Below are 24,161 nucleotides of genomic sequence, written 5' to 3'. Positions count from 1 at the left end.
ACTCAACTGGCCAGTTAGCAACTGAGCCGAACACTGTTTACACCGTCAAAGGAAAACTATGCAAAGATGTACACTCGAATGGCACGACTGAGTAGTACACACACACACACAAACAGTAATATCTGTAGAATGTCCATCGACACGCGCAGAACGAAATTCTTCTCGCGAACGTACAGCGTCTCCGAAAAAAATCTCGTGACTATATTCCGGCGTTACGGCCAGGTTCTCATTCAAATGAGCAAAAAATGTTATATATTTTTTTTGAGACAGTGAAAATACACTTGAAGGATCTGTTTGGGAGTTACGAGTGATCATACTATGAGCTTTATTTTAGATTTTCAGTAAAAACAATGGCGCCCGCAATTATGATTTGATCACGCGGACTGCGTGCAGTGTGGCCTCTCAGATGTTACCTGAAATCAAAAATGGATGACATCAGTTGATACTAAATTACTTCTCTGAAATTGAAAATGGAAAACATCAGTCGATATTACATAAAATTTATGGGAGCGCATACCTAACCGCAATGAAACAACCGTAAATTTAACGATACGGTACTAATTCGAACTCTGAGTTAGATTTTTTGGGTGGTTTATTTCACTCCTTATGCCTTCACAAAAATTACTTAATATTAATCAGTGTCATATATTATAGGTATAAGCTCCTAAGAAAAGTGTTTACTTTTCTGGGTCAGAGGTAGAAGTTAAGAGATTGAACCATTTTTAGTTAATGCTGCATGCCGTTCTGAGAAAATTGTTTCTCCAAAAAAAAAAAAAAAAAAAAAAAAAAAGTTCAACGTCTAGGGAAACCTTTTAGTTATATTATTACTTCGATTTGCATGAACTGAGGGTTACATGTATATTTTTAATGTCGCTGAACACGAATCTGCAGTAAGATTTTCAATATTCAAAACGGCTAATGCAATACGGAGAGCACAGGATTATGCTTTGTCCAATTTTTACCAAAAATGCATTTTCGTTATTTACGTTTAGTGTGCAATCCAAGGAGCACTTTTCAACCCTTCCTCGGGCTGGAATTGTTCCTAGATAGCAACTCCCTGTTCTTCTTGGCAGGAAAAGCCGATCTGTCTAACCTGGATATGCAGCACTCGTTATTCGTCAGTGTTATCGGCGAGTATGTTTGCAGTATGAATCATTTTGTGCACGTGCGTCACGGGACGAGCTTTGATCTACATCTATGTGGATACTCTGCAAATCACATGTAAGTGCCTGGCAAAGGGTTCTTCGAATCCCCTTCACAATTGATAGTTAATTGAAACCCTCAGCTGCCGACAGGTGTTGTTGATATACTTCGATGGGGACAGCTGAAAATGTGTGCCCCGACCGGGACTCGAACCCGGGATCTCCTGCTTACATGGCAGACGCTCTATCCATTTGAGCCACCGAGGACACAGATGAATACCGCGACTGCAGGTATTTATCCCTTACACGCTTCCCGTGAGACTCACATTTCCAACCGGCCACAATCCACAAACGTAATGTACGTAATAGGTGTTTGCCCATCCACTCAATACTGGCCCACACTAAGGTGACGATTCCCGTAAGATTTCGGGCAATCTGTGCGCATTCGCACAGACGAAGGTCAATGGCTGGGTAACGTTTAACCATATATATGAAGATAGTAACTGTTCTCGAAAGAACAGGCGCCACTGACGACCGGGCAGCTTCTCTAGAATACATGATAGACCGGCCTATGTGGCCGAGCGGTTCTAGGCGCTTCAGTCGGGAGCCGTGCGACCTCTACGGTCGCAGGTTCAAATCCTGCCTCGAGTATGGATGTGTGTGATGTCCTTAGGTTAGTTAGGTTTAAGTCGTTCTAAGTTCTAGAGGACTGATGACCTCAATTGTTAAGTCCCATAGTGTTCAGAGCCATTTGAACCATCAGTCCCTGTGCTTACACACTACTTACATTAACTTATGCTAAGGACAACAAACACACACAACGATGCCCAAGGGAGGACTCGAACCTCCAACGGGGGGAGCCGCGCGAACCGTGACAAGGCGTTTGAGACATGGCGGATACCCCGCGCGGCTCATGGCAGTCGTGACACTGCTTCAAACAATGGGCTGTAGAAATTTTTTTAAGCACGGATTAAAAAAAAAACCTTTCCGTTCCAAGAGTCTGGACAAGTACACCTTAAAAAAAAATGCAACTACAAAGAAATTGAATTTTCGAACTTTTTGGATGAGAACCTGTCCCTATGGAACACCGTTGATAAAATGTCACAGGGATTATGTACTCAGGTTTCACATGTGGATTAACAATTCCTAATCGAGGAATTTGCATCTCCCACCTTGGAATTCTCAGAACAGAATTTTTATCCATTACGAGATTCTCAGCCACTTGCAGAAGTGATTTCCCGTGATTCTGCAAAACTTTTCCGTTAGCCAATCGTAGCAACTATAATATTTGGTTCCTGGTGCATGACATGTCTCTTAACTTAAAGTGACCAACTCATTTGCATAAAGAGCTAACTTATCATCCGCTTCTTTACTTGCGTAGACCGTTTATGGTCTTCAAAGATTTTTTTCTTTAATCGTTTTTTATGTCTTTTATAAACTGCAACACTTTCTAAACTTAACGCCATTGAAGCATGGTCTTTTACTGAATGACCAAAAAACAATGCCGACAGCTGGAGTCGAAGGTTTTCGTTAATCAAGCCGTTTGTATTCTTGTGGTGATATCTCCATAGAATCTTTCATTCCGCAACACATATTTCTTTTATATAACTGAGAAGTGAAATACCGGTTTTCATAGATGCAGATTTAACATATTTTAATATAACGCAATAAATATTTCATTAAAATTTTCATCCCCTTACTATCGAAGTTCCAAAACCACTGAAACACATAGTTTTTAAAAATTCTAACAGAGGAGCCGAATACGAATTGTCAGATATATTTAGTAATGCTTTCATAATGAACCATTTTGAGAAACATCTCACACCCTTTAGGAGTTAGATTTTCAGAAACAATTAAACATGTATTCTTCTATTTAGAACCAAGGAGCCAAATTCAAATCTTCATCCATTTAATTCTAAAAATGCTTTCATAGTGAAATATTTCATAAAACTTTTCATCCCCTATTTCACTCTATTAATGAGTTAAATTTCCAAAAGCAACGAAACACATTCTTTTTACATCCAACTGAGAAGTCTATTACCTATTTTCATAGATGTAACTTTAACAATGCTTTAGTAGTTCTTTAATAATGATTTATTTTCAAAAAACCTTCACTATTTATTCTATCCCCCCCCCCAATGAAAGAATTTCGGAAAATGATAAAAACCTTTTTTTTTGTTTCTGGCTGAGAAACCAAATGTCAATTTTCGTAGTTTTGTAGTCGTAGCTTCAACAGTGACATAGGGACATATTTTTTTTTAAAAAAAACTTTTCAACCCATATTTCACCCCCTTAGGAGTGGAATTTCGAAAAATCTCTTCTTAAATGGTGCTTTCAGCGTAATATTTACACCTTCATCAAATTTCACGTCTGTATACTTTGCAGGTTGGGCTGGAAGGCGATGAGTGAGTGGATACATGTGCCCCTATCGCATCTCCTTGGAGGTTGTAGTTCCAAAAACAGTGAAACACGTATATTTCAATAATAGAATTTCCATAGATTTATCTTTAAAAATTCTTTCACACTGAATTATTTTCATAAAACATTTCATCCTATATTCCCCCTCCTTATGAATTGAATGTATCAAAAACAGTGAGACATGTAATTTTTTTTTATTTTTACTTTAACCGAGAAGCCAAATTCAGGTTTAAATATATTTAGCTTTAAAAATGCTTTCATAATTAAATATTTCATGAAACATTTCATCCTCTATGTAATGGGATTGTGGTAGTGACACACCAAAATCACAATAGTAATCCGTTGTAGTTGCTACACATTTTATTACAATCAAAAGCATTATAAAATCACAATCACAAAAATACAAGAGATTGCCTTATAAGGCCAGATCAGATGGACAAATAATAAATAAATTTCTTTACGTGGAACAAGACCCGTTAAACTTCAAATTTGGATATGACTAGGTAAATATACTTAGGTAAGGCTTTACTTAAATAGTACAAATGTGCATAGAATGCGCAGCAGAACTCTCATTACTTCCAATCAGCAGAGAAACAGATTAAGCCTAAGAAACAGAATTTTTAACGTTTGGCTACCCAACTTTCCATAACAAAACTATATACAAATGATTAAAGCAATTAAGGAGGTACTTTAATTTTGACCAAACCGACCTTCAAATTTACTTACTCAATTGATTAATCAACAATATTCTTAGAATGATTACAACTAGAACATGACCATATGACAATTCCCTTAAAATAAGGTTGCTTCAATATTTCGTGTGAATTGGCGATAGACGCGAGCAGACCAAGGATTCAAATCAATACGAGAGATCCACGAGACAGGGAGTGACATAGAAATATACTCAACTTGACAATGCAATTGAACTTTGGATGCTATAGTTCTCCACCGGAACGATGGAATCACGCGAAAGTGACAACATAACCGAAGATGTAAAGGAGAGGACATGGCCTTAAACATCTCTCTGCCGCCGTGGTGCTCTGTTCCCAGTATGCTAGCGTCGATCGCTGCCAATTATCTCTAACACAACACACATCAAGGGTAGAGAGTTTTCTGAGACATATACTACACAACCTTATCTGGAGAACAGGTGAGCATTACAACTGAACTGAAACAAATGAGCCTCCGTCAGTTACTTGCCCAGTGCCAGCCCTTAAACTTTGATTAATAAGTTCGCTAAAAGTCATGCCGAAGTTAAGATGACAAGATTTATCTCCAGGTTCCGCATATTAGGGGCAGAGACAATGAATTGGCGACGCTCTTAGCCGTATGTTCGCGGGAGAGTCTGGGGAAGGCAATGGCCACGTGGAGCCGGATCTTGGAGCGAATTTCCTTCTCTCCGAGACACCCGGTTTCTTCTGCGACTCAGCCGGCAAACAGGCTGTGGACCCCAGGTGGGGACCGAATAGGCAGCAGTAGGCGGATGGCGACGTCGTTACTGGCTGTTGCCCTGTTGCCTTCGGGGGGGCGGGGGGCTCTTGTGTAAAGGGGGAGACAACCGTGGTGAAGTGAAGGTCTCTATTCCACAGGAACGAGTTAGCATGATATATCCACGATTCGGTGGTCGGGGGTCATTTGGCGCTATACAAGACCTAGAACCGAGTTCGGGAACACATGTTTTGGCCCAACCTATATCGCGATGTCAGGAGATTTGTTGGCAACTGTGTCCAGTGTAAGCGCGGTAAGCCCGATGTGGGTCCGTGCAGGGAACTACTACAGTCGCTTAGGGAGCAGTGTCCTCTGGACCGCGACTCAAAGATCGAAGCAACGATCGATGGAAACTGGCGCCAGAAACGCACCAGCTCACTCTATTTCATCCCCTTAGGGGTTGAACTTCCAAAAACACTAAAACACGTATTTTCTTATTTGTAACCTTGAAGTCAAATACCAATTTTCGTAGATGTAGCCTTAAAAATACTTTCATAGTTATTCCATAATTATTTATCTCAAAATAAAATGTTCACCCGCTATTTCACTTCATTCCCAGTAATAATGGAACACATATTTCTTTATTTCTGACCTAGAAACCAGATACAAATTTTCGTATGCCTAGCTTCAAAATTACCTTAATAGCTACATGTTTCAAAAATCCTATAATTTCCTGTGTCTCCCCCTTTCAGTGTAGGAGGGATAGTGTCGTACAAGAGACAGTATACTCAGTAGACAACGAACTGCTAGTTGTGAAATCAGCGACATAGGAACCGAGACTGACACAGAAGGTGCTGAAGGTGAAGCACACTAGACTCGTGTCTACCACGGCTTCTAATAATATCGATTTACCATGAACGGAAGTTCCGAAAAGTGAGCAAGTAATTTTACAGTAAATTCAGTACCGATGGAGAGGATATACAACGAAAAACATTTCTATAAAATTTCAGAAATAATGAAATATTCCACTCAAGTCGCGCGGCAGAACACGCAATGGATATGCTTGCACTTAAGACGGAAAGCCCCACGTGCTTACGCAGGCTTACGACAGATCTCAAAATTTGGCAGTAGGCGTAAGCCAACCTCGTGTGCTGCTACCTGTTGTTGATGCCAGGCATCAAGGTCTCAGTAGTACGGCCATGCACTGGAGAGTAGTTGCTTTGTAAGCACTCCGTCTTCAGTCCACGAGTGGCCTACTGGGACGGGACCATCCGACCGCTGCGTCATCATCCGTGGAGGATGCGAACAGGAGGGGCGTGGGGTCAGCACACTGCTCTCCCCGTCGTTATGGCGGTTTTCTTTGACCGGAGCCGCTACTATTCGGTCGAGTAGCTCCTCGATTGGCACCACGAGGCTGAGTGCACCCCGAAAAATGGCAAGAGCGCATGGCGGCCTGGATGACCACCCATTCAAGTGCCGACCACGTCCGACAACGCACTTAACTTCGGTGATCTCACGTGAACCAATGCAACCTCAGGGGCAAGGCCGTTGCCGCAGATATTTTAGAGTAGTTGCTAACGTTTCATAATTATCTAGTTTACGGGGAAAATGTAAAAATGGCGATTGTCACCAAAGCTACAACTAATCGGAATTTCTGGTTAGTTATCAAGTGGTCTTGTGTGCGAGCCTGAATTTTTCATCCTTTGCGGTGGGAATGATTCAAACCTGTCATGTTCTTCTTATGAAGTGTTCTATTTATTTTACACACAATGATCATTTGTAGTTGTGTTGAGTTACTACCTTGATAAATTTTTGGATGGCGCACGTATCATAACTGAGATCTGCGCTTGCGCTTAATGGCTGAAGGTGAATTAGCGTAATGAGTAGTAGCGAATGTTATAGTAACATGTTTGTAAATTATTTCAGGTAAATTACGTTAGTCGTGTAATATTATCCGTATACCAGTACAGTATGTGGGCCAATTACGTTAGTCATGGAATACTATCCGTATAAGACTATGTCACCTTGATGTCCCGGAATTTGCTTCAATTTTGGAATCCACGAAAGAACTGGAAATTTTTCTTTACACAGCTTTCCATATAACTTCTATTACAGTGATTCAGTCTTGTCTGTCACTCGACTTTTCTGATCGGGAAATAAATTCTATCGCTCAGATGCTTATTACCTCTTCGTGTTTCTATTTGCCGATATTGCTCATAAACACTTACATATCTCAAAGTTGCTATGGACAGTGATGGAACGACACACTTTTCTATGGCGACACTGCAGTTTAGAGATAGAAAAACCGATCGGTTAAAACGATATGGGTATTTTAGTTCTGAATAACCCATGTCTTTCGGTATTTGTTTGCTCTCGGTTATAACAAGTATCTTTTTTTTTCCTGATAACCACGTAAAAACAGATATATCGATTAGCCACAGCAGCCGCAGTAAAATTTTTAGTTTTCAAGTAAACCTTTTTTTAAAAAAGACGAGTAATTTTTATTCGTAAGATTTCCATAGCTCTGAAATACTGCGTTATTACAGATAAATGGGAAAAGTGATGTATGCCACTTTAATAACACTGCTGACAGAAACGAGCAACAAATGGATTGGTCCAGCATTGCCGAGACAATATTGTGCCTGTTATACAAGCAGTGCGCGAGACTGGACGCAGTTTCTCGCTGTTGTCGAACGTCAGTTGTAACAGAGAATGGCACCATCTGGAAGTCTGGAAGTATTTTACGATATGCGGTAACGAGTGAAGCACATGGGTTGATTTGGTCGACTTGAAACATCATACAAGGAAAAAAGTTAAAATTTCCGGGATAAAAATAGAAAGTGCCTGATCTGCTGCCTGTGTCTACGTAGTATGCCGTTATCTGCTTGTAGCCCTTGAAAACAGAGAAATAAAAACGAAAAAGAGTTCTCCAGCCGAAGTATTCACCCTTTATTGCAGGACTATACGTAACTCCCGCATAGTGCTGTGATAACCGATTACAATATAATTTTTGAGCAGAGCTTCTAAAAACTAAAATCAGTAGGAGAATACTGGCAGTTTTCTGTAGTACGGAAGCACTCGCCATATTTTGAGAGAAGCAGCGAACAGCTGACAAAGTTTTATTTGACTATTTATTTTAAATTATGTCCGAAAGAACAGACACCATATCCATATACGTATATGGTTCTGGCAATACCAGCCATGACCTTCTTCTGTGAAGATGCACACGTATTCCCCGAACTGTTACGGCACTTGGTAAGAATGTCTTCCACGAGTAATGAGTGTGTTGGTGTGGGACACTACGAATGTAGTGTGTGCACATACTATGTGAGTCTCGCGGGAGGCCTGTGCGAGATAGTCCCTGCAGTCACTATCGTCTGTGCCCTCGGTGGCTCAGATGGACAGAGCGTCTGCCATGTAAGCAAGAGATCCCGGGCTTTAGTCCCAGACGGGGCACACATTGTCACCTGTCCCCGTTGATGTATATCGACACCCGAGATCAGCTGACCGTATTAATATAATTCTAATTTCGTTCTGGACGGCTGCAGGTCATCATAAAAGTATTTAATTTTACGTGTTGATTCCATTTATCAAGAAACTGAGAAAGTCAAATTTTTTAAATCTTTGTAGGATTCCTACGTTTACTAGAGGAAATAATGTAAATAAAAGACTGAAAATCGGTTATTACAAGCACTGGAATAGTGACGGGCTTTAACAATTAGGTTAAAGTGAGCCGAAAACCAGTTGTTTCAGCGATAACCGACATTCCCACTAGAGTTCTGCGTGGTAAGATTGACGCGCAATTGACGCATGGTGCACGGAATGGCAATTGAATCTCAATGTAGACAAGTGCAATCCGACAACAGAGGAAGTGGGTTACAATACGCTTGTTCGCCCACTGCTTGAATACTGCTCAGCAGTGTGGGATCCGTACCAGATAGGGTTGATAGAAGAGAGAGAGAAGATCCAACGGAGAGCAGCGCGCTTCGCTACAGGATCATTTAGTAATCGCGAAAGCGTTACGGAGATGACAGATAAACTCCAGTGGAAGACTCTGCAGGAGAGACGCTCAGTAGCCCGGTACGGGCTTTTGATAAAGTTTCGAGAACATACCTTCACCGAAGAGTCAAGCAGTATATTTCTCCCTTCTACGTATATCTAGCGATGAGACCATGAGGATAAAATCAGAGAGATTAGAGCTCACACAGAAGCATACCGACAATCCTTCTTTCCACGTACAATATGAGACTGGAATAGAAGGGAGAACCGATAGAGTACCCTCCGCCACAGACCGTCAGGTAGCGTGCCTAGTATGGATGTAGATTTAGACATCTAGAACAGTTTTTCAGGAAGGTTACTGCAGCTCTGATGTTCTCAAAATGAACGGGCCAGCCATTGGCGTCCTCGAGGGGGAGGGGAGGAGGTGGGGAGGGGAGAAGAGGCAAAGGGGCACTTTCACCCATAGCCCCCAACCCTCCCTGGAATCTGGAGTAAAGAGGTTTTATTCGTTACAGTATACTCATACTCTTCCAGATAAGACTTCTCCACAATACTGCTAAACCTTAGCTTTGACCAGTTGTAGCGCTTATAGAGTTAGGGTCTTGCAGCTTGTTGCATCTCGTAACTGACCAGCTGATTTGTACACACAGTGCCAGTTTCAGAATCATGCACTCCAGCCCCGACGCGCCTCCCGCACTCCCCTCCACTGGAAATATTTCTGCAGATTCCAGTCTGCCACTGTGCATATGTTTTGATAACATCCTGGTTTTAATAGCATCGAAGGAACAGCATTGTGCAGTAAAGGGTAGACCTAGCACAGAACACACCATTCACATTGAAACGCATCACTTAGTAGATGGTGAAGTACTCTGAAGCTAGCCAGATAGAAACAGAAGTTCCTGGCACTATATTTGACCCAAATTCTAATCTTACACTAATCTCTTGTATCTACCTACCACGCCCTCAAAAAGCCAACGATTTACTATTATCAGAAGTTCCGAAAAATGAGGAAGAAATTGGCCCACACTTTTTTCCGTTGTGTATTATTTCGATTCCCCCATAAAGGGAATGGACTTGTAGCCACAGGTTACACAAGCGATAGATGGCTTAAAATACATAAAAAGAGATGACAATAAGAGACGATTTTTAAAAACACAATGATACACGGTATTTTCGATTTTTACAGGAAAATAATGGATGACAAAATAAAGGTTTTTGAAAAATACGCTGGTGGACAATATTGGGGATTTTTTATCTTTATAGATGACTAGCGGAAAAGCATGGCGTTGACCAGGCATTTATTTACAGCTGTGCGTCCACGCCCGTACAATGCAGCGTCTGGCCTTGTCCTGAATTTTTATAACGTATCTCCTGAAACATGTGTCGTACAATGATATAATTTTGTAGGTACGTTCAGCGTCATATGCGGATACTGTCTGCGAAATTTATTGCGAATATAGTAGCAAAGAAGTAACAAATTTAAATGTCACGAATGCTGTGATGCCCACACACTTGGGTGCAACTAATGTACACGGAATGCTTGGCACGATCATTATAGCTACCATCACCTATGGTCGAAATTGGACCATCTGTGTCGACGTAGTGAAAATATAAATGTGCATAACATGGTAAACGTCCATTCTTTCGAGCCATCGGACCTGATCTACGATCAAAAATATCTTGTAAATGTGGTAGGGGCCACGGCCTTGCCGCAGTGGATACGCCGGTTCCCGTCTGATTACTGAAGTTTAGCACTATCGGGCGAGGTCGGCACTTGGATGGGTGACCATCTGGGCCGCGATGTGCTGTTGCCATTTTTCGGGTTGCACTCAGCCTTGCGATGCCAGTTGAGGAACTACTCGACCGAATAGTAGCGGCTCCAGTCAAAGGAAACTACCACAACGAGTGGGAGAGCCAGCTCCTCCTCCACCCTCAGTGAGGATAACGTGGCGGTAGGATGGTCCTGATTGGCCACTTGTGGCCTGAAGACGGAGTGCTTTTTTAAAGTAGTGCTGCCTAGATAAAACTGACAGTCTAGGCTCAGGGACTGTCCTCGGTAAATGCTGCATTGGACCTACGAATACTATTAAAATAACAGTTTGAGTTCTCTTTAATTGTCCAATCATCTGAAGTGAGTCCTTATTACAGTGCGCTGAAAAATAGATTTTACGTTAATGGAAGATAAATTTTATGTTTCCAGAATGAGATTTTCACTCTGCAGCGGAGTGTGCGCTGATATGAAACTTCCTGGCAGATTAAAACTGTGTGCCCGACCGAGACTCGAACTCGGGACCTTTGCCTTTCGCGGGCAAGTGCTCTACCATCTGAGCTACCGAATCACGACTCACGCCCGGTACTCACAGCTTTACTTCTGCAAGTATCCGTCTCCTACCTTCCAAACTTCACAGAAGCTCTCCTGCGAACCTTGCAGAACTAGCACTCCTGAAAGGAAGCTGTGAGTGCCGGGCGTGAATCGTGCTCCGGTAGCTCAGATGGTAGAGCACTTGCCCGCGAAAGGCAAAGGTCCCGAGTTCGAGTCTCGGTCGGGCACACAGTTTTAATCTGCCAGGAAGTTTCAAATTTCATGTTAATGGCGGCAAATTAACTTTACCCTAATGACACACAAGGTCAATGCCGTTCTATCACATAAAGTATTCTCAGATCGAAATGTTTAGCATTACAAAATCTCCAATGTAGATTCATCATGCCACAATTATAATTCTCAAAATAATTTGGAGCTACGTTCAATGCATATTTAAATGCATCTTTCAAAACAATAATAGAATTCTCATTAGATCATCATTACCAGTGGCTAGAGAATTCCTATTATTTCGTCTACCAAAAACCGCGTCTCACTATGGCTACTTCAGTACAGTTTTGTTTTCCACTGCTGACAATAGAAACGATCTGGTAGATGTGGCATTGTAGATGCCCAGTATGCGTGTCTTAATGGAAATAAACCGTCTGGAACGTTTACCCTTGAACGTCCCTGGAATGGGATTTCATGGAACGTTATTACTTTCCTGTGTCCATTTCTATCACACCAGCTGATCGCCATGACTGGGGAGGGGGAGGAGGGGGTGAATTTAAAGTTGGCAGCACTTTGAGTGGCAGAAAAGCCGAAGAAAACCTAACGTTTTCGTCATTTGTTTGACGTAGTGCCAGTTCGTCACATAGGACGCTTTTCTTTCGGAAACGTTTACATTCATCGTCTGGCAATCAATGTCGCCTGCCGAGGTATGCAGTCGCACCACTCTGTACGAAATAGAAGCTTAAGTTGATGGAGTCGACAAGTAAGGAGCAGTGTCTGTCTTGTTTTAGATATGGAAAATCAATTATAGGCCTTATTTGCTGCCTTGTAGTTGACATAGGACCTTGCGATTTTGCACGACCGAGGTCCGGTAGCCACACCACACGGGAAAATGCGAGGAGTGTTAATGTGTAGTAAAAACCGAAGAAAACCTTACGTTTTCTACATTTGTTTTCCTAATAACGAAATGGGAAATCGTCAGAATGAACGCTTTTCTCTCAGAAACGTTTACATTTATCGTCTGGCAATTAATGTCGCGTGCTGAGGTATGCAGTCGCACCACTCTGTACGAAGTACAGTAGGTTCTAAGGTGATGCAGTCGACAAGTATGGTCGCAATATATTGTCACCTCGAAATACATCGACACCTCGAAATAAAACAACACCTCGAAATAAATCGCCACCTCGAAATAAATCGTCACCTCGAAATAAATCGCCACCTCGAAATAAATCGAAACCACGAAAGAAATTGAGACCCAGAGATAAATCAAAACCTCGATATAAACCGACACATCCAAAACAACCGACACATCGAAATGAGTCGAAATATCGAAATGTATAGACATCAAGATGCATTACGACGTACGAAATGGGACGATAATTCGAAATAATTCGAGGTCTCGATATGATGCGTGGTCTAGAAACACATCGATATCTGGAAATATATCGATACCTCGTAATACAAAGATTTCTCTAAAAAGAGGGATATCTAGAAATTTATGGTTACTTGAGATATAGAGATATCTCGAAATATATCGATATCTCGAAAGAAATCGTTATCTGGAGTACACCTATACATGGAAATATATAGATACCTCGAAATATATAGACAACCCGTATTGTGTCGGTATATCAAAATAAATCGATATCTCGACATAACCGGATACATTGAATCAATCGATATCTCGAAATACGTCGACTATTCGATATAGACAGATATATAGAAATAAATCGACTGCTCAATACAAAACTGGGCCTCGAAATAAAATGGTATATCGAAATGAATCGATAATGTGATATGTATGGATGTCTCAAAATAAATCTGACCTCTAAGAAAACGATTCACGAAATAAATAAATAAATAAATATCGAAATATATCGCTGACTCGGTAAATAACGATACCTAGTGGTCAGATATATGTTTCAAGATGACAACACATATCAGTATAGTTCGATATACATGAAAATAGTTTCGATTTTCAATATATCGATAGCTTCCTAGACCTGGGGAAACAAAACGCCGATCCGAACTCGGGACAAAAACGCCGACCTCGGGGGAAAAACGTCGACCTCGGGGGAAAACGCCGACCTCGGGGGAAAAACGCCGACCTCGGGGGAAAAACGCCGACCTCGGGGGAAAAACGCCGACCTCGGGGGAAAAACGCCGACCTCGGGGAAAGACGCCGACCTCGGGGAAAGACGCCGACCTCGGGGAAAGACGCCGACCTCGGGGAAAGACGCCGACCTCGGGGAAAAACGCCGACCTCGGGGAAAAACGCCGACCTCGGGGAAAAACGCCGACCTCGGGGGAAAAACGCCGACCTCGGGGAAAACCGCCGACCTCGGGGAAAACCGCCGACCTCGGAGTAAAACGCCGACCTCGGCGTTATGACATGGTCATAACAGAAAAGACCCATTCTTTAGAAAGTTTAGAATGAGATGTTCTAAATATTACAGATAATGTATTTAAAATAATCTACAAGTACTGCACAATGAGAAGAGACTTTGAAGTAGTGCACAGCCAGGAAGACAGAGGTTGCATTGCTGTTTCTAATCTTCTGGTGTTTGAGATTCAGAATCTAGGATTGCCTATAATGAGAACAGCAGAAATGAATGTCCTGCACCAGTATAGAACATACTCTGAAACTCCATAGAAAATCACATGGCACAATTATTTTACATCATTCTCAGCAAGCTACAGAAGCCTCTAATGGACATAACAACGTCGTCACCTCCTTCACCAGTGAAAGATCTTAGTAGCTATTGAGTCATGACTAGGTGGCTAATTAATAATTTGTTGTTCAAAGCTAATTTCAGTGTAAATGGGAATACTCAGTGGACATCTATTACAGTCATATTTTACTGTCTAAGATATATCAACTTTCCAGACTACAAGTATAAGCAGAGCTCGGTCTTTCCCATTCCGAGTTTGTTTAGAATGTATCAAGGGAATCAGATCCACTGGGCATTTAGAGCAACCTGCTTCAAACAATATGAGCAGGCAGTAGACACAGACATGGAATTTTTCATTTCTCTCTGAAACGGTTACCTTCATCGTCTGCAAACTTATGTTCCGTGCTGCGGTACGTGGAGGCACTAATAGCAATAAGGTAGAACACAGAAGAAGCTTATAAGTTGATGTAATCGGCCAGTAAGAAGTTGCACAATTGAAGTTTAGTTACCGATTATTGACTTATTAGCCAACTTTGGTGCCTGGGACATGAACAACGACCTTAAGATTTGGCATGAAACGAGACCTGGCAGCCACGTTACACGAAGAATGTGAAAAGTGTCCATATGTATTAAAAACCTGAGAAATCCGACCGTTTTCGTCATTTGCTATCGAATCGACGTAATGCCAGATCGTCACATTGGCCGCTCTTCTCTCGAAAACGGTTACATTTATCGTGTGCAAAGCTATGTCGCGTGCTGCGGTATGCGGAGACACTAAAAGCACCATAGTAGAACACAGAAGAAGCTTCTAAGTTGATGTAATAGACAGCAAGAAGCAGTACAATTCAAGGTTTGTTATCGATTATTGACTTTTTAGCCGGCTTTGGTGCCTTGGACATGAGCTATGACCTTACGATTTTGCATGAAGGGAGGTCTAGCAGCCACGTTGCACGGGAGAATGTGAAAGGTGTTCATATGTAGTAAGAACCTGAGAAATCCACCCGATTTCTTCATTTGCTATCGAATCGACTTAATGCCAGATCGTCACATTGGCCGCTTTTCTCTATCAAACGATTACATTTATCGTCTGAAAACTTATGTGGGATGCTGCGGTATGCGGAGACACTAAAAGCACCACAGTAGAACACACAAGAAACTTTCTAACTTGATGTATCGGTCAGTTAGAAACAGTACAATTCAAGTTTTAGTTATCGATTATTGACTTATTAGGTGGATTTGGTGCCTTGGACATGACCGACGACCTTAAGATTCTGCATCAAACAACGACTGGCAGTCACGTTGCACGAGAGAATGTGAAGAGGGTCCATATGTAATAAAACCCTGAGAAATCGCACCGCTTTCTTCATTTGCTATCGTATCGACGGATTGCAAGATCGTCACATTGGAAGCTTCTCTCTCTCAAACGGTTACATATATCGTCTGCAAACCTATGTGGCGTGCTGCGGTAGGTGGACACACTAAAAAGACCATAGTAGAACACAGAAGAAGCTTCTAAAACGATGTAATCGGCCAGTAAGGAGCAGTACAATTCAAGTTTCAGTTATCGATTATTGACTTATTAGGTGGCTTTGGTGTCTTGGACATGACCGAGGACCATAATATTTTGCATGTAACAACGGCTGGCAGCCATGTTACCCAAGATAATGTGGAACGTGTGCATAAATAGTAAAAACCTTAGACTTCGCACCGTTTTCGTCATTTGCTATCGTATCGACGTAATGCGAGATCGTCACTTTGGCCGCTTTTCCTTCTGAAACGGTTACATTTATAATATGCAAACTTATGTGGCGTGCTGTGGAATGCGGAGACACTAAAAGCACCGCAGTAAAACACAGAAGAAACTTCTAAGTTGATGTAATCGGCAAGTAAGGAGCAGTACAATTCAAGTTTTAGTTATCGATTATTGACTTATTAGCCGGCTTTGGTGTCTTGGACATGACTGAGGACCATAAGATTTTGCATGTAACAACGGCTGGCAGCCACGTTGTTGTTGTTGTTGTTGTTGTGGTCTTCAGTCCAGAGACTGGTCTGATGCAGCTCTCCATGCTACTCTATCCTGTGCAAGCTTCTTCATCTCCCAGTACCTACTGCAACCTACATCCTTCTGAATATACTTATTGTTTCATCTCTTGGTCTCCCTCAACGATTTTTGCCTTCCATCCTGTCCTCCAATACTAAATACGTGATCCCCTGTTGCCTCAGAACATTTCCTACCAACCGATCGCTTCTTCTGGTCAAGTTTTGCCACAAACTTCTCTTCTCCCCAACACTGTTCAACACTTCGTCATTAGTTATGTGATCTACCCATGTAATCTTCAGCATTCTTCTGTAGCACCACATTTCAAAAGCTTCTATTCTCTTCTTGTCCAAACTATTTATCGTCCACGTTTCACTTCCATACATGGCTATACTCCATAAAAATACTTTCAGAAATGTCTTCCTGACACTTAAATCTATACTCGATGTTAACAAATTTCTCTTCTTCAGAAACTCTTTCCTTGCCATTGCCAGTCTACATTTTATATCCTCTCTACTTCGACCATCATCAGTTATTTTACTTCCTAAAGAGCAAAACTCCTTTACTACTTTAAGTATCTCATTTCCTAATTTAATTCCCTCAGCATCACCCGACTTAATTCGACTACATTCCATTATCCTCGATTTGCTTTTGTTGATGTTCATGTTATATCCTCCTTTCAAGGCACTGTCCATTCCATTCAACTGCTCTTCCAAGTCCTTTGCTGTCTCTGACAGAATTACAATGTCATCGGCGAACCTCAAAATCTTTATTTCTTCTCCATGGATTTTAATACCTACTCCGAATTTTTCTTTTGTTTCCTTGACCACTTGCTCAATATACAGATTGAATAACATCGGGGAGAGGCTACAACCCAGTCTCACTCCCTTCCAAACCACTGCTTCCCTTTCATGTCCCTCGATTCTTATAACTGCCATCTGGTTTCAGTACAAATTGTAAATAGCCTTTCGCTCCCTGTATTTTACCCCTGCCACCTTTAGAATTTGAAAGAGAGTATTCCAGTCAACATTGTCAAAAGCTTTCTCTAAGTCTACAAATGCTAGGAACATAGGTTTGCCTTTCCTTAATCTTTCTTCTAAGATAAGTCGTAAGGTCAGTATTGCCTCACGTGTTCCAGTGTTTCTATGGAATCCAAACTGATCTTCCCCGAGATCGGCTTCTACTAGTTTTTCCATTCGTCTGTAAAGTATTCGTGTTAGTATTTTGCAGCTGTGACTTATTAAACTGATAGTTCGGTAATTTTCACATCTGTCAACACCTGCTTTCTTTGGGATTGGAATTATTATGTTCTTCTTGAAGTCTGAGGGTATTTCACCTGTCTCACACATCTTGCTCACCAGATGGTAGAGTTTTTTCAGGACTGGCTCTTCCAAGGCTGTCAGTAGTTCTAATGGAATGTTGTCTACTCCTGGGGCCTTGTTTCGACTTAGGTCTCTCAGTGCTCTGTCAAACTCTTCACGCAATATCGTATCTCCCATTTCATCTTCATCTACATACTCTTCAATTTCCATAATATTGCCCTCAAGTATTTCGCCTGCGTACAGACCCTCTATATACTCCTTCCACCTTTCTGCCTTTCCTTCTTTGCTTAGAACTGGGTTTCCATCTGAGCTCTTGATATTCATACAAGTGGTTCTATTTTCTTCAAAGGTCTCTTTAATTTTCCTGTAGGCAGTATCTATCTTACCCCTAGTGAGATAAGCCTCTACATCCTTACATTTGTCCTGTAGCCATCCCTGCTTAGCCATTTTGCACTTCCTGTCGATCTCTTTTTTGAGACCTTTTGTATTCCTATTTGTCTCTGTCATTTACTGCATTTTTATATTTTCTCCTTTCATCAATTAAATTCAATATTTCTTCTGTTACCCAAGGATTTCTAGCAGCTATCGTCATTTTACCTACTTTATCTTCTGCTGCCTTCAATACTACATCCCTCAGAGCTACCCATTCTTCTTCTACTGTGTTTCTTTCCCCCATTCCTGTCAATTGTTCCCTTATGCTCTCCTTCAAACTCGGTACAACCTCTGGTTCTTTCAGCTTATCCAGATCCCATGTCCTTAAATTCCCACCTTTTTGCAGTTTCTTCAGGTCATAACCAATAGATTATGGCCAGTGTCCACATCTGCCCCTGGAAATGTACTACAATTGAAAACCTGATTCCTAAATCTATGTCTTACCATTAAATAATCTATCTGATACCTTTTAGTATCTCCAGGGTTCTTCCATGTATACAACCTTCTTTCATGGTTCTTAAACCAAGTGTTAGCTATGATTAAGTTGTGCTCTGTACAAAATTCTACGAGGCGGCTTCCTCTTTCATTTCTTAGCCCCAATCCATAATCAGCTACTACGTTTCCTTCTCTCCCTTTTCCTACACTCGTTTTCCAGTCGTCCTTGACTATTAAATTTTCGTCTCCCTTCACTACCTGAATAATTTCTTCTATTTCATCATACATTTCTTCAATTTCTTCGTCATCTGCAGAGCTAGTTGGCATATAAACTTGTACTACTGTAGTACGTGTGGGCTTCGTATCTATCTTGGCCACAGTAATGCGTTCACTATGCTGTTTGTAGTAGCTTACCCGCATTCCTATTTTCCTATTCATTATTAAACCTACTCCTGCATTACCCTTATTTGATTTTGTGTTTATAACCCTGTATTCACCTGACCAAAAGTCTTGTTCCTCCTGCCACCAAACTTCACTAATTCCCACTATATCTAACTTTAACCTATCCATTTCCCTTTTTAAATTTTCTAACCTACCTGCCCGATTGAGGGATCTGACATTACACGCTCCGACCCGTAGAACGCCAGTTTTCTTTCTCCTGATAACGACATCCTCCTGAGTAGTCCCCGCCCAGAGATCCGAATGGGGGCTATTTTACCTCCGGAATATTTTACCCAAGAGGACGCCATCATCATTTAATCATACAGTAAAGCTGCATGCTCTCGGGAAAGATTACGGCCGTAGTTTCCCCTTGCTTTCAGCCGTTCGCAGTACCAGGACGGCAAGGCCGTTTTGGTTATTGTTACAAGGCCAGATCAGTCAATCATCCAGACTGTTGCCCCTGCAACTACTGAAAAGGCTGCTGCCCCTCTTCAGGAACCACACGTTTGTCTGGCCTCTCAACAGATACCAATCCGTTGTGGTTGTACCTACGGTACGGCTATCAGTATCGTTGAGGCACACAAGCCACCACACCAACGGCAAGGTCCATGGTTCATGGAGGGGGGGGGGGGGGGGGGGCAGCCACGTTATGCGAGAGAATGTGAAAAGTGTCCATAAATAGTAAAAACGTGAGAAATCGAACCGTTTTCGTCATTTGCTATCCTATCGTCGGAATGCCAAATCGTCACATTCGAAGCTTTTCTCTCTCAAACGGTTACATATATCGTCTGCAAACCTATGTGGCGTGCTGCAGTATGCGGAGACACTAAAAGCACCACAGTAGAACTCGCAAGAAATTTCTAAGTTGATGTTATCGGTCAGTAAGAAGCAGTACAATCAAGTTTTAGTTATCGATTATTGACTTATTAGCCGTGTCCATAAGTAGTAAAAACCTGAGAAATAGCACTGTTCTCGTCATTTGCTATCGTATCGACGTAATGTCACATCGTCCCATTGGCCGCTTTTCTCTCTCAAACGGTAACTTCTATCGTCTGCAAACTTATGTCGCGGAGACACTAAAAGCACAACAGTAGAACACAGAAGAAGCTTCTAAGTTGGTGTAATAGCCAATAAGAAGCAGTGAAATTCAAGTTTTAATTATCGATTGTTTACTTTTAGCCGGCTTTGGTGCATTGGACATGAGCCAGGACCTTAAGATTTTGCATGAAGGGAGGTCTAGCAGCCGCGTTGCACGGGAGAATGTGAAAAGTGTTCATATGTGGTAAAAACCTGAGAAATCGCACCGTTTTCGTCATTTGCTATCGTATCGACGTAATGCCAGATAGTCACATTGGCCGCTTTTCTCTCTCAAACGCTTGCATATATCGCCTGAAAACCTATGTGACGTGCTGTGGTGTGTGGAGACACTAATAACACCATAGTAGAACACAGAAGAAGCTTCTAAGATGATGCAATCGGCCAGTAAGAAGCAGTACAATTTAAGTTTTAGTTAACGATTATTGACTTATTAGCCGGGTATTGTGTCTTGGACATGACCGAGGACCATAAAATTTAGCATATAACAACCGCTGGCAGCCACGTTGCACGAGAGAAAGTGTCCATAAATAGTAAAAGTCTGAGAAATGGCACCGTTTTCGTAATTTGCTATCGTATTGACGGAATGCCAGATCGTCACATTGGAAGTTTTTCTGTCTCAAACGGTTACATTTATCGCCTGCAAACTTAAGTGGCGTGCTGCGGTATGCGGAGACGCTAAAAGAATAACAGTAGAACACACAAAAAGCTTCTAAGTTGATGTTATCAAACAGTAAGAAGCAGTACAAATCAAGTTTTATTCATCAATTATTGATTTATTAGCCGGCTTTGGTGTCTTGGACATGATCGAGGACCATAAAATTTTGCATGTAACAACGGCTGGCAGCCACGTTACAAGAGAGAATGTGAAAAGAGTCCATAAATAGTAAAAGTCTGAGGAATCACACCGTTTTCGTCATGTGCAATCGTATTGACGGAATGCCAGATCGTCGCATTGGAAGTTTTTCTCTCTCAAACGGTTACATATATCGACTACAAACCTATGTGGCGTGCTGCGGTATGCGGAGGCGCTAAAAGCATAACAGTTGAACACACAAAAAGCTTCTAAGTTGATGTTATCAAACAGTAAGAAGCAGTACAATTCAAGTTTTAGTTATCGATTATTGACTTATTAGCTGGCTTTGGTGACGTGGACATGACCAACGACCCTAAGATTTTGCATGAAACAACGACTGGCAGCCACGTTAAACGAGAGAATGTGAAAAGTGTCCAAATGTTGTAAAAACCTGAGAATTCGCACCGTTTTCGTCATTTGCTATCGTATCGACGTAATGCCAGTTCGTCACTTTGGCCGCGTTTCTCACTAGAACGGTTACATTTAACTTCTGCAAACTTATATCGCGTTCCGCGATATGCGGAGACACTAAACGCTCCACAGTAGAACACAGAAGAAGCTTCTAAGTTGATGTAATCGGCCAGTAAGAAGCAGTACAATTCATGTGCTAGTAATTGATTATTGACTTATTAGCCGGCTTTGGTGCCTTGGACATGACCGACGATCTTTCGATTTTGCTGGAAACAACGACTGGGAGAAACTTTACAGGAGAGAATGAAAAAAATATCCACATGTAGTGAAAACCTGAGAAATCGCACCGTTTTCGTCGTGTGGTATCGAATCGACTTATACCCGGGCCGTTGAAACATTGCACTTGACGTTTGCGTATGAAGTTGGCAGCGTAACAGAGTAACAAGTGAACAACGATAGGCACTAGGCGTTCAGCGTGGGGCGCCAGCCAATCACAGCGCAGTGAGCACTGCTGTTACTCACGTGCTGTGACGTTAAAGTTACCGCGTTGCCGGCTTTGTTTAGTGAATGTGTATACAACGTGAGTTGTGTGTTGTTTACCGCGTATTTTCGTTGTACTGTGTGCTATATCGTTGTGACTTTTGTTACGTTGTGAGTTTACGTACTTGGAAAATGCCACCGAAAAGACTTCGTTCACCTAGTGACAATCCTTTGCGTCGAGGGGTGCCGCTAAACAGCCAGGCACTGGAGTTGCTACGCAGAACTCGTGAGTTTTACGAGCAGGAGAAAAACTACGTAAGCATTCATGGACAGCCATCAATTCCTGCCGACAAAGTGGTGGAACGTACGTCGAAAACTCTTGGTATTAGTGCAAGAACGGTAGTAAGTAAGGGAGTATTACTACAAAACTTTGAAGATACTGAAGTGAGCCGTAACGATTCCGAGCTGTCTGCATCAAATAATACATTTTTATCAACCCTGGGAAAGAAGAAAAAGCGGCGTAGTCCTATCACAGATTTAGATTCTTTCCAGACTGATGCAGTTCGTAGGCATGTTTATGCTTACTACAGCAGAAAAGAGTATCCGACTGTAGCTAAGTTATTAATCTCTTTAAAAGAAAGTGAACTCTTCAGGGGTGGTAAAACAGACTAAAATTTGTGCTAAAAAATATGGGTTTCCGTTACAAAACGCTAGACGGACGCAAAGTACTGTTAGAGAGGGCACATATTGTTACCGCTCGTAGCATTTTCTTGCACAAAATTGTGGGCAGAGACATTCATTCCATAATTTGGCTAGACGAAACGTGGGTTAATGCCGGGGAAGCTGTCAGTAAATGTTGGAGGGATAACACACCCAGCAGTACCGGCCATCAGCCGACGGGAAGAGGAGCTAGATTAATTGTGGTCCATGCAGGCTCCTCCAGTTGTTTTGTCCCTGACGCACTTTCAGTTTTTAGATCAAAAAAGACTGGTGATTACCATGAAGATATGGATCACGCACGATTTGTTGAGTAGTTCAGGAACCTTTTAAAACAATTTCTTGTCCCTACAACAATTGTAATGGACAATGCTCCATATCATTCGGTGATACAGAACAAAGCCCCAACTACAAATGATCGGAAAGAAATTATGGTGCAGTGGTTACAGGCTCGAAATATTGCAGCGGATATGGGTATGACAAAGGTTCTGTTATATTCTCTTGTTAAAGAAAATAAGCCTACGACACCTACATACGTAGTAGACGAAATTGCCAAGGAGCAGGGTCATACTGTAATAAGGCTGCCACCATATCACTGCCATTTCAACCCTATTGAGTTAGTATGGAGTGACGTAAAAATGTATGTAAGGAACAACAACAAGTCCTTTACAATAGCAGAGGTGGAAAAGCTGTTGCGTGAAGCTATTGTGACTGTGGATGCAGCCTCACGGAGAAAAAAAGTAGAGCACGTCGAGAAGCTTATACGAGCAGCACAGACAATAGAAGGCATTATCAGCGGCCTGAACAATTAATGATTTGTCTTGCCGATGACGACGATGAAGACGGTTTTAGCGATGAATCGGACAACAGTGACGATGGCGAGCTGGATGGAATTGCGCCATTATCGCTGTAAATTGGTGAGTGAAAAAATTCTAATATTGGTTATTTATTGCAATCTCGGTTATTATTTATTTTGTAAACTACGTACATTATTGATTTTAAAGTACCAGTCGTCAGATGCTTGTTTTTTGTATTTCTATGCTCCGTTATCGAAAGGGTGCGCATTGTTATGCTTTTACATGCATTATTATACGGTTGTTTACTTCCTGTCATTGTAGTACAACTAAAAACGAGTTTTTATATACATTGCAATTGCTCAATCGCTTGCATTTACGAGACGGGACGGAAAACTGTATCGTCTGCTGTGTGTATAGAGGCTGCTGTTGCAACATCGCTATTACAGTATAGCCAACCTAACTAGACAAAAAGCGAACTGTCAAGTGCATTGTTTCTCCGGCGGGAGAATAATGCCAGATCGTCAGTTGGGCCGCTTTTCTCTCTCAAACGGTTACATTTATCGACTGCAAACTTATGTCGCGTGCTATGGTATTCGGAGACACTAAAAGACCACAATAGAAGACAGAAGAAGCTTCCAAGTTGATGTAATCAGCCAGTAAGAAGCAGTACATTTGAAGTTTTAGTTATCGGTTATTGGCTTATTAGCCGGATTTAGTGACTTGGACATGCCCGACGACCTTAAGATTTTGCATGAAACAGCGACTGGCAGCCACGTTACACGAGGGAATATGAAAAGTGTCCATATGCAGTAAAAACCAGAGAAATCGCACCGTTTTCGTCATTTGCTATCGTATCGACTTAATGCCAGATCGTCTCTTTGGCCGCTTTCCTCTTTCAAACGGTTACATTTATCGTCTGCAAATTTGTGTGGCGTGCTGCGGTATGTG

The 24,161-nt window shown here is 41.8% G+C and overlaps 1 non-coding gene across 1 annotated transcript; it reads right to left on the bottom strand.

The window, feature by feature from the left end:
• Positions 1 to 1,335: 1,335 nt before the first annotated feature.
• Positions 1,336 to 1,409, bottom strand: Trnat-ugu (transfer RNA threonine (anticodon UGU)). Its single transcript has one exon. It is a non-coding gene; the product is annotated as a tRNA-Thr (tRNA).
• Positions 1,410 to 24,161: the final 22,752 nt, after the last annotated feature.

Source organism: Schistocerca gregaria, unplaced genomic scaffold (assembly GCF_023897955.1).
Source record: "Schistocerca gregaria isolate iqSchGreg1 unplaced genomic scaffold, iqSchGreg1.2 ptg000338l, whole genome shotgun sequence".
In the NCBI taxonomy this organism is placed as follows: Eukaryota; Metazoa; Arthropoda; class Insecta; order Orthoptera; family Acrididae; genus Schistocerca; species Schistocerca gregaria.
The sequence above is the reverse complement of the archived record's forward strand: the minus strand, read 5'-3'. Positions and strand labels throughout refer to the sequence as shown.